Source organism: Pristiophorus japonicus, chromosome 28 (assembly GCF_044704955.1).
Source record: "Pristiophorus japonicus isolate sPriJap1 chromosome 28, sPriJap1.hap1, whole genome shotgun sequence".
NCBI lineage: Eukaryota > Metazoa > Chordata > Chondrichthyes > Pristiophoridae > Pristiophorus > Pristiophorus japonicus.
The window spans coordinates 17,821,277-17,833,628 of record NC_092004.1 but is presented as its reverse complement, the minus strand read 5'-3'; the positions used below and the strand labels follow the sequence as shown (position 1 = coordinate 17,833,628).

At 45.3% G+C, this 12,352-nt stretch overlaps 1 long non-coding RNA gene across 1 annotated transcript; it reads left to right on the top strand.

The window, feature by feature from the left end:
- The first annotated feature begins 1,184 nt into the window (after positions 1–1,184).
- On the top strand, positions 1,185–12,007 carry LOC139239601 (uncharacterized). Its single transcript, XR_011588686.1, has 3 exons — positions 1,185–1,265; positions 4,799–4,886; positions 11,750–12,007. It is a non-coding gene; the product is annotated as an uncharacterized lncRNA (long non-coding RNA).
- The last annotated feature ends 345 nt before the right edge of the window (positions 12,008–12,352 follow it).

The following is a 12,352-nucleotide window of genomic DNA, read 5'->3' as shown; positions in this document are numbered from 1 at the left end:
TTCTTTCTAAGTTCATAATTATATCCTAAGCCAAATATCCCATTGACTATCCCAATCACTAATCCCAATCCTAACAAATAACCACAAACCACAACCACTAAACCTTCATCTAAACCCAGCCCGGTTACCAATGCTAAGAACATCTGAACTAGGATTAGCAGTCGGCCATCTGGCCACTTGAGCCCACCCCGCCATTCAATATGATCTTGGCTGATCTGATCTTGGCCTCAATTCCACTTCCCTGCCCTTTCCCCATAAACCTTGACTCCACCATCTTTCAAAAATCACTCTATCTGCAACTTAAATATTTTCAATGACCCAGACTCCACTGTTCTCTGGGGTAGAAAATTTCAAAGATTCACGACCCTCTGAGAGAAGAAATTCCTCTTCATTTCATTTTAAATGGGTGCCCCCTTATGCTCAGGCTTTACCACCTAGTTCTCGATTCCCCCACAAGAGGAAACAGAGATCAGTGGGGAAGCTAAAGACCTGATAAAGGAAGTAGGTAAACAATTATTTTGATGCAAGAAATAGTGCAAGGTATGTTAGTAACAAGAAATTGTAATCAACTAACCCATCAAAATTAGCAAAGGCAATTACAAAGGTCAGAACATTTCAAAGTTGATCACATGCAGTATGTGTGGAGATCTATTAACCGCATTCAAAAATCGTTAAATACAGGAAATAACAGATTTACAGTCTTACGCAAGATAGTTCTTTCAAGGGTTGGTTGAAAGGAAGGTTAAATGACTGGAAAGTGAGACACGCCGGTTCAGTCTGAGACATCCACAAGCCGTATACTCAAATGAAACAAGTTTGGGATTTGATGTGGGAAAAGATGATTTACGTGAGATGTGAAATAATCTAGAGTAAGAAAAGGCCCTAAATGGAAGGGAAGGGAACATGAATTAGTCTCTTTTTGTGGAGAAATGAAATATTGGACACACGATTTTGAAACAATATTGAGACAGAACATTAATCTCCAGCTCAGGTATCGGGTTATTCAGAGCAGCAGAAACAAAGTCTGAGTGCCAGAATGAACATGGTTCAGTGCCCAATGGGGGCCCAGTAAATACTGCCCCGTTCACTGAGGTGGTCTTGGTATTTATCCAGCATTCCCCGCGACGGAGAACGTGCCTTCTACAGGGGCCCAGTGCGCAGGCGCGAGATCGAGCTGTGTTTGGAGCATGCGCGGTGCGTGTAATGGCGGCGTGGACATGGTGAACATCTGCTCCGCAAAACAGTCGTTGTTCAGCGTGGCGGAGGTGAGTAATGGAGCAGCGGGTAGGCGGGGAGGATTCATAAACTACTGGTCCCCGCCGCAAGCCCGGAATAATAACCGGAATATCGGCGGCTGCAGGCTCGAGGCTTTCTCCCGGTCACAGGCCCAGGGTAACGGCGGCCATTTTTGTACAGGAAGGCAGGGTCAGTCCTCCGCCATCTTGGTTCAGCGAGCAGCAAAGCGAATGCGCGGTCATCTTGGTAAAGTAACAACTGAGTTATTTTATTCTCGACACCTCGGAGTTCTCACCATCTCCTAAAGGCGCTGCTCAGTGCTAAGCTTCTGGTTACATCCCAGACAATTGTAACAGGAAAGACCCAGAGCTGTTCAGTCCCAGGGTTAGAGTCCCCAAGTACAGTCCCAGGGTTAGAGTCCCCACGTACAGTCCCAGGGTCAGAGTCCCCATGGAGAGTCCCAGGGTCAGAGTCCCCATGTACAGTCCCAGGGTTAGAGTCCCCATGTACACTCCCAGGGTTAGAGTCCCCATGTACAGTCGCAGGGTTAGAGTCACCATGTATAGTCCCAGGGTTAGAGTCCCCATGTAAAGTCCCAGGGTTAGAGTCCCCATGTACAGTCCCAGGGATATTATCTCATAATAACATAATAACATAAGAAATAGGAGCAGGAGTGGATCATTTGCCCCTTGGATCCTGCTCTGCCATTCAATAAGATAATGTGATCTGATCATGGACTCACCTCCACTTCTCTGGCCGCTCCCCATAACCCTTTAATCCCTTATCGCTCAAAAATCTGTCTCGCTCTGCCTTAAATATATTCAATGACCCAGCCTCCACAGCTCTCGGGTAGAGAATTCCACAGATTTGCAATCCTCTGTGTGAAGAAATTTCTCCTCATCTTCGTTTTAAATGGGTGACCCCTTATTCTGAGACGATGCATCCTAGTTTTAGTTTACCCTATGAGTGGCAATATCCTCTCTGGATCTACCTTGTCGAGTCCCCTTGATATATGTTTCAATAAGATCACCTCTCATTCTTTTGAACTCCAAGTGTATCAGCCCAACCTTCTCACCATATCCTCATCAGACAACTCCCTCATCGCCGGAATCAACCTCTGAACAGCCTCCAATGCAAGTATATCCTTCCTTAAATCCGCAGACCAAAAGTGCATGCAGTATTCCAGGTGTGGTCTCACCAATACCCTGTACAGTTGTAGCAGGACGTCTCTGCTTTTTATACTTTATCCCTCTTGCAATAAAGGCCAACATTCCATTTGCCTTCCTGATTACTTGCTGTACCGACATACTACCTCTTTGTGTTTTATGCACAAACAGCCTCAGGTCCTTCTGTCCTGTAGCACTTGCAATTTTTCTCCATTTAAATTATAATTTGCTTTTCTATTATTTATGCCAAAGTGGATAACCTCACATTTTCCCATATTATACGACATCTGACAAATTTTTGCCCACTCATTGAGCCTGTCTATATCCCTTTGCAGATTTATTTTGTCCTCAATTTGCTTTCTCACCCATCTTTGTATCATCAGCAAACTTGGCTATATTACACTCGGTCCTTTTCTCCAAGTCATTAATATAGATTGTAAATCGTTGAGGAACAAGCACCGATTCCTGCGGCACCCAACTAGTCACCATTTGCCAACCAGAAAAAGACCCATTTATCCCGACTCTCTGTTTTCTGTCAGTTAGCCTATCCTCTATCCATGCTAATATACTGCCCCCAACCCAGTGAGCTTTTATCTTGTGCAGTAACCTCTTATGTGCCACCTTATCAAATGCCTTCTGGAAATGCAAATACACCACATCCACTGGTTCTGCCTTATCCATCCTACTCATTATATCCTCAAAGAACTCCAGCAAATTTGTCAAACATGATTTTCCTTTCATGAAGCCATACTGACTCTGCTCGATTGAATCATGCTTTTCCAAATGTCCCACAACGACTTCCTTAATAATGGCCTTAAACATTTACCCAATGACAGATATTAGGCTAACTGGTCTATAGTTTCCTGCTTTTTGTCAACCTGCTTTTTTTAAATAGAGGCATTACTTTTTTGGTTTTCTAATCTGTTGGGACCGTCCCAAAATCCAGGGAATTTTGGTAGATTACAACCAATGTGTCCACTATCTCTGCAGCCACTTCTCTTAAGACCCTACGATGTAAGCCATCAGGGCAGGGTGACTTGTCTGCCTTTAGTCCCATTATTTTAACGAGTACTACTTCATTATGAATAGTGATTGTATTAAGTTCCTCCCTGACTATCGCCCCTTGATTATCCACTTCAGTATTACTCTCAGTATCCGAGTGTTTTACTCTAATTAAACTGATCTCAGATTCTTTCTGTCAGATATTAACTCCTGCACGGTCCCAGCAAACACTCCCTCGTCCCTCTGATGTTTTTGCAGAATTGCTTTGTGAAGATGGGCTCACGGAGAGAAACACCCTGCACGGAATGATCCCAAATTGAGCATCTCCAAGGGACAAGGCTCCCAGCTTTTATCGTTCTCTGTCCTCTTCCCCCTCAGGCCCAGTTCCTTTGCACAGATTCTGATAAAAGTAAATTGGGGAATGTGCGCTTTGATTTTTACAGATTGAATTATTGCAGAGAGATGCGCATGCGAGGTTCAGCCCCACCCCCTGTGTCGATTTCCAGTGATCAGAAGAGCACATGCGCCCTCCCCTCCCCCAGCCCTGCCTGTGATCACCATTCACTCAGTGAGTGGAAGAAGATGGTTTAAAACAGCCAGGAATGGAGACACCGTGACCCCGGGGTAAGGCAGCGAGCAGCAGCCTCCTGACAGCAGCGCAGCGCTTTGGGAGCATATCCGCAGATGGGCTCAGAGATCGGCATTGAGTCCGGGGGGAGTCGGGAGTTGTGTGTAAGAGGCAGAGTGGACCAAGAACCAGTGTCAGTGCGTAGTGTGAGTCAGAGAAGGGAGAGGCCATTCTCAGGCTGTGTGTGGACAGTGTGTGTCCAGGGTAAGGGAGACAGAATGGGCTGAATCTGCTATTTACAATCATTGCTGCTTTCTCTCTCCAACCCAGTAGTGAATATTCCTGGTTTAGTTCCGTCGGGGGCTGTGTGTAAAGAGGCAGAGTGGAGCAGGAACTAGTTCCGGAACATGATGTGAATGGGGGAAGGGAAAGGCCATTCTCGGGCTTTGTGTGGACAGTGTAAGATAGCAGAGAAAGTAAACCACCTCGCTCTTTCAAATCATTGCTGCTTTCTTTCCCCAAATCAGTAGTGAATGTTCCTGATTCAGTTCCAATCTCACCGTGTCTGTTGTTCTTGGACAGTGTGCAGTGGAAACACAGCCTGACAGTGAGGATGTGGGGTGTTTCACAAAGTGCATCTATTGCAGGCACCAGGAGAGGAGTGTGGGAGAAGATATTTTAAAGACGGGTTATATTTCGGTGAGCTGAGTTCTCCAGAACCGTGTTGCTGATGATCGAGAGCTACATTGTCACTCCCTCAGATACATCATATTCTCCCCGCATCCATATCTTAGAACTAATAATGTTCTCGTATTATTATTCTCAGATCAAAATTCTTCACCAGCCAGAACAAATATGATCTTTCCTCCACCCAGAATACAAGGAACAGTGCAGGCAGCTCCTTCTCACACACAGTAAATAGATTATCACTCACAGACCATAGAGACACAGAACTGGCCTCAATCCTATTGTCACAGACTGCAAAAGCTGTCGGTCCCACAGTGATCCGAAGTGACAGAGTTACATTGTGAATCTTACAGCCACATGGAACAGTATAATCACATGCTGTTTCACCATTGAAACAGATCACACTGACATGTACATTAAACACACACACTCACTTGCCGGAAACTGGCAGGTAGAGAATAAAAGACAATCATCTATCAGAAAAAATGTCAGATAGTATAAACCACACTCGCATATAAGAAGCTGGTGTGTACAGAGCAAAAGCCATATTCATGTTTCAGAATCTGACGGAACATACCAGAAGATGACAAGTGCAGAATAAAACCCACATTCCTATACCACAGACTGACAGATACAATATACAACGCACACCCACATATGTGAAAGTGACAGTAACAGAATAAAATCCCCACTTGCATACCAGAGAGTGACAGGTAAAGTGTAAATCCCATGTGCACATATCGGAAAACTGAAAGGCAGTTAGTAAAATTGTTACTTGCATCGCAGAAACTGATAGGGGCAGAGTAAAACCCACACCCACACATCTGAAAAATGACACGTAGAAGGCAAAATCTTCACTCACATATCAGAGAAATACAGGTAAAATGTAAAATTGATTCTCACGTTCACATACTAGAGACTGGCAAATACAGATTAAACTCAGACTACCACAGCAGAAACTGAGAGGCGCAGATTAAACCTCAACACACACCAAAACCTGACAGTTACAGAAAAATACACACACTTGCATATCAGAGACTGAGAGATACAGTATAAAACCCATACACACATATCAGAGGCTGACATTTTAAAATCCAGATTCCCATAACATAAATTGACATACAGTGACATGCCCATACTCACGAACCAGTAATTGACAGGTACACGGTAAAGATCTCTCTTTCATTCCAGAAACTGACAGGTGCAAAGGAAAGTCCACTCACAATTAAGCAGAAACTGGCAGGTATAGATTAAGGCCCACAATCACATATAAGAACTTGACGGGTGCAGAATAAAACCCAGGCTCCCATAACAGAAATGGATAGAGACAGAGAAAGGCCAACACTCACATACCAGAGACAGATAGATACAGAGTAAAACTCAGACTCATTTACCAGAGACCGACAGATTCAGCATAAAACTCACCTCCATAACACAAATTGAGAGTTAGAAAGTAAAACGAATACTCTATCAGGAATTGGGGGTGCACAGTAAAACAATACTAACATACTGCAGAATGACAGGTATGGAGTAGAGCTCACATTCACAAAACAGAGATGGACAGATACAGCACAGAACACACACTCACACATCAAGAATGGATAGAAACATAGAAAATAGGTGCAGGAGCAGGCCATTCGGCCTTTCGAGCCTGCACCGTCATTCAATATGAGCATGGCTGATCATGCAACTTCAGTACCCCACTCCCGCTTTCTCTCCATACCGCCTGATCCCCTTAGCCGTAAGGACCACATCTAACTCCCTCTTGAATATATCCAACGAACTGGATTCCACAACTTTCTGTGGTGGAGAATTGCATAGGTTTACCACTCTCTGGGTGAAAAAGTTTCTCCTCATTTCAGTCCGATATGGCTTACCCCTCATCCTTCGACTGTGACTCCTCATTCTGGACTTCCCCAACATTGGGAACATTCTTCCTGCCTCAAACCTGTCCAGTCCCGTCATAATTTTATATGTTTCTATGAGATCCCCTCTCATTCTTCTAAATTCCAGCCTAGCTGATCCAGTCTTTCTTCATATGTCAGTCCTGCCATCCTGGAAATTAGTCTGGTGAACCTTCGCTGCACTCCCTCAATAGCAAGCACGTCCTTGTACAGATTAAGAGATCAAGACTGCACACAATACTCAAGGTGTGGTCTCACCAAGGCCCTGTACAACTGCAGTAAGACTTCCCTGCTCCGATACTCAAATCCCCTCGCTATGAAGGCCAGCATTCCAGTTGCTTTATTTACTGCCTGCTGTACCTGCATGCCTAACTTCAGTGACTTGATGTACCATGACACCTAGGTCTCTTTGCACATCCCATTTTAATAATCTGTCAACATTCAGATAATAATCTGCCTTCCTGCTTTTGCCACCAAAGTGGATAACCTCTCCTTTATCCACATTATACTGCATCTGCCATGCAATTGCCCAATCACCTAACCTGTCCAAGTCAACCTGCAGGCTCTTAGCATCCTACTCACAGCTGACATTGCCACCCAGCTTAGTGTCATCTGCAAACTCAGAGATATTACCTTCAATTTCATCGTCTAAATCATTAATATATATTGTAAATAGCTGGGATCCCAGCACTGAACCTTGCAGCACCCCACTAGTCACTACCTGCCATTCTGAAAAACACTGTTTTTTCCTACTCTTTGCTTCCTGTCTGCCAACCAGTTCTCTATCCACGTCAATACATTACCCCCAAATCCAAGTGCTTTAATTTTGCACACTAACCTCTTGTGTGGGACCTTTTCAAAAGTCTTTTGAAATTCCAAATATACCACATCCACTGATTCTCCCTTATCCACTCTACTAGTTACATCCTCAAAAATCTCTAGAAGATTTCTCAAGCATAATTTCCCTTTCAGAAATCCATGCTGACTTGAACCAATCCTGTCAGTGTTTTCCAAATGATTTGCTATTACATCTTTAATAATTGATTCCAGCATTTTCCCACCACCGACGTCAGGCTAACCAGCCTATAATTCCCTGTTTTCTCTACCCCTCCTTTTTTAAAAAAAAGTGGGGTTACATTCGCTACCCTCCAATCCATAGGTTTGATCCAGAGTCCATGAAATTCCAGAAAATGACCACCAATGCATCTACTATTTCTAGGGCCACTTCTTTAACTGCTCTGGGATGCAGACTATCAGGCTCTGGAGATTTATCGGCCTTCAGTCCCATCAGTTTCCCTTCAACCATTTCCTGACTAATAAGGATTTCCCTCAGTTCCTTCTTCCCACTAGACCTTCGGTCCCCTAGTATTTTCGGGAGGTTATTCGTATCTTCCTTAATGAAGACAGAACCAAAGTATTTGTTCAATTGGTCTGCCATTTCCTTGTTCCCTGTTGTGAATTCACCTGATTCTGACTGCAAGGGGCCTACATTCGACTTCATTAATCTTTCTCTCTTCACATATCTATAGAAGCTTTTGCAGTCAGTTTTTAATGTTCGCTGCAAGCTAACTCTCATATTCTATTTCCCCTCTCCGAATTAGACTCTTAGTCCTCCTCTGCTGAATTCTAAATTTCTCCCAGTCCTCAGGTTGACTGCTTTTTCTGGCCAATTTATATGACTCTTCCTTGGATTTAACAATGTCCCTAATTTCCCTAGTTAGCCATGGTTGAGCCAACTTTCCGGTTTTATTTTTACGCCAGGCAGGGATGTACAACAGTTGTAATTCATCCATGTGATCTTTAAATGTCTGCCATTGCCTATCCACCATCAACCCTTTAAGTATCATTCGCCAGTTTATCCTAGCCAAATCACGTCTCATACCATTGAAGTTTCCTTTAAGTTCAGGACCCTCGTCTCTGAGTTAACTGTGTCGCTCTCCAGCTTAATGAAGAATTCTACCACATCATGGTCACTTTTCCCCAAGGTGCCATGCACGACCAGATTGCTAATTAACCCTCTCTCGTTACACAAGACCCAGTCTAGGATAGTCTGCTCTTCAGTTGGTTCCTCGATATATTGGTCCAGAAAACCATCCTTTATACACTCCAGAATATCCTCCTCCACAGTATTGCTACAGGTTTGGTTAGCCCAATCAATTTCTAGGTTAAGGTCACCCATGATAACTGCTATACTCTTATTGCACGCGTCCCTAATTTCCAGTTTGAAGCCATCCCCAACCTCCCTACTACTGTTTGGTGGTCTCTACACAACCCCAACGAACGTTTTCTACCCTTTATTGTTTCGCAGCTCGACCCATATAGATTCCATATTATCCCAGCTAATGTCCTTCCTTACTATTGCGTTAATCTCCTCTTTCACCATTAACACTACGCCACCTCCCTTTCTGGCTATCCTTCCTGAATATTGAATACCCCGGGATGTGATACTTCCAGCCTTGGTTAGCCTGGAGCCATGTCTCAGTAATCCCAATTACTTCATATCCGTTAACAGATATCTGTGCAGTTAATTCGTCCACCTTATTACAAATGCTCCTCGCTTTAAGACTCAGAGCCTTCAGGCTTGATTTTTTTAAACACTCTTTTTCCTTTAAGAATTATGTTGTAGAGTGGCCCTTTTTGATACAGAATGAAACCCACAGGCAATTACCAGAAATTGACAGGTACAGGATAAAATCCATGCTGTCGTATCACAAACTAACATACAGACTAAAACCCTCAACCGCATACCAGAGATGGACAGCTACAGAGTCAAATCCACACTCTCATACCAGACACCCATTATATAAGAAAATAAGAACATAAGAAATAGGAGCAGCAGTAGGCCATATGGCCCCTCGAGCCTGCTCCACCATTTAATACGATCATGGCTGATCCGATCATGGACTCAGGACCACTTCCCTGCCCACTCCCCATAACCCCTTATTCCCTTATCAGTTAAGACACTGTCTATCTCTGTCTTAAATGTATTCAATGTCCCAGCTTACACAGCTCTCTGAGGCAGCAAATTCCACAGTTGTACAACCCTCAGAGAAGAAATTCCTCCTCCTCTCAGTTTTAAATGGGGTGGCATTTATTCTAAGATTATGCCCCCTAGTTCTAGTCTCACCTATCAGTGAAAACATCCTCTCTGCTTCCACCTTTTCAAGCCCCCTCATTATCTTATACATTTCGATAAATCACCTCTCATTCATTCTTCTGAATTCAATGAGTAGAGGCCCAACCTCCTTAACCTTTTCTCATAAGTCAACCCCTCATCTCTGGTATCAACCCAGTGAATCTTCTCTCAACTAACTCCAAAGCAAGTATATCCTTTCAATAATATGGAAACCAAAACTGCACACAGTATTCCAGATGTGGCCTCACCAATAACTTGTATAACTGTAGCAAGACCTCCCTGCTTTTATACTCCAACCCCTTTGCAATAAAGGCGAAGATTCAGTTGGCCTTCCTGATCACTTGCTGTACCTGCATATTAACCTTTTGTGTGTCATGCACAAGTACCCCCAGGTCCCGCTGTACTGCAGCACTTTGCAATCTTTCTCCATTTAAATAATAACTTGCTCTTGGATTTTTTTTCTGCCATAGTGCATGACCTGAAACTTTCCAACATTATACTCCATCTGCCAAATTTTTGCCCACACACTTAGCCTATCTGTGTCCTTTTACAGATTATTTGTGTCCTCCTCACACATTGCTTTTCCTCCCATCTTTGTATTGCCAGCAAACTTTGCTACGTTACAGTCGGTCCCTTCTTCCAAGTCGTTAATATATATTGTAAATAGTTGGGGTCCCAGCACTGATCCCTGCGGCACCCCAGTCGTTACTGATTGCCAACCCAAGAATGAAACATTTACCCCAACTCTCTGTTTTCTGTTAGTTAGCCAATCCTCTATCCATGCTGATATATTACCCCCAGCCCCGTGAAATTTATCGTGTGCAGTAACCTTTTATGTGGCACCTTGTCAAATGCCTTCTGGGAATCCAAATACACCACACCCACTTTATCCACCCTGTTCGTTACATGCTCAAAGAATTCCAGCAAATTTGTCAAACTTAACTTCCCCTTCATAAATCCATGCTGACTGCCTGACCGAATTATGCTTTTCCAAATGTCGTGCTACTGCTTCTTTAAGAATAAACTCTTGAATATTTTCCCAACCACAGATGTTAGGCTAACTGCTCTATAGTTTCCTGCTTTTTGTCTGCCTCCATTTTAACCGAGTGTGGCTCTCAGTCCCCGGGCAACACCGAGTGCGGCTCTCAGTCACTGGGCAACACCGAGTGTGGCTCTCAGTACCCGGGCAACACCGAGTGTGGCTCTCAGTCCCCGGGCAACACCGAGTGTGGCTCTCATTCACTGGGCAACACCGAGTGCGGCTCTCAGTCACCGGGCAACACCGAGTGCGGCTCTCAGTCACCGGGCAACACCGAGTGCAGCTCTCAGTCACTGGGCAACACCGAGTGTGGCTCTCAGTCCCCGGGCAACACCGAGTGTGGTTCTCGGTCCCCGGGCAACAACGAGTGTGACTCTCAGTCCCCGGGCAACACCAAGTGCTGAACTCAGTCTCTGGGCAACACCGAGTGCGACTCTCGTTCCCCGGGCAACACCGAGTGTGGCTCTCGGTCCCCGGGCCGTGCCGAGTGCGGCTCTCGTTCCCCGGGCCGCGCCGAGTGCGGCTCTCGTTCCCCGAGTCAGAGCCACCAGGCCCGGCACCAGCAACCCCCGGGCGAAGCACCTCCCCCACACCAGGAAAACAACAACTTACATTTATACAGCAGGCCCAGCAATTCCCAGCCGCTCTGTATCAGGTGGGCGCTGGATGTGGAAGTCACTCCCTGGCCTCCTGTGTGGGTCTGTTTGTTACATCAGTTTGAGCTGAATGGAGAGGGGGAGAAGCTGCTGGATTTCATCCCCAGTACCTCTGGGACCGGTGGGACCAACAATTTACCATGTGGGCCTGTCGAGAGAGGTGGGTTCCCTTCCCTGAAAGACAGTACTAACCCAGATGTGTTTTTACGACAATCCGGCAGCTTTCATGGTCACTTTTTCCTCGTGCCAGCCCCACAAATGACCAGATTCATTAAGCTCAATTTCACAATCTGCCTTTGTGTTTTTGTGGGTTATCTCTCACACTCACTTTTCCTGTTTGAAATTCACTTTTCAGGGTGTTAAAAGGGGAGGATTTGTAGACTGGAAGCTCAAACCAAACATCACCTCAAGATCTGACAATCACTCGCTACATCGGGACTGGAATATCATCAGCTTTTGACCATGGAAGCAGAAGGCACCGTTCACAGTGGGGAGAAACGGTACACGTGCTCTATGTGTGGACAAGGCTTCAGCCAATCGTCCAAACTGGAGAGACAGAAGTGCAGTCCCACTGGGGAGAAACCATGTAAATATGGGGATTGCGGGAAACGTTTCAACTCCCCATCCCAGCTGGAAACACATCGGCGAGGTCACACTGGGGAGAGGCCATTCACCTGCTCCAACTGTGGGAAGGGATTCACGGCATCATCCCACCTGCTGACACACCAGTGAGTTCACAGTGGGGAGAGGCCGTTCACCTGCTCCGAGTGTGGGAAGGGATTTACTCTGTCGTACCACCTGCAGAGACACCAGCGAGTTCACACTGGGGAGAGGCCATTCACCTGCTCCGACTGTGGGAAGGGATTCACTACTTCATCCCACCTGCTGAGACACCAGCGACTTAATCCCACCTGCTGAGACACCAGCGAGTTCACGAGAGGCCGTTCATCTGTTCTGA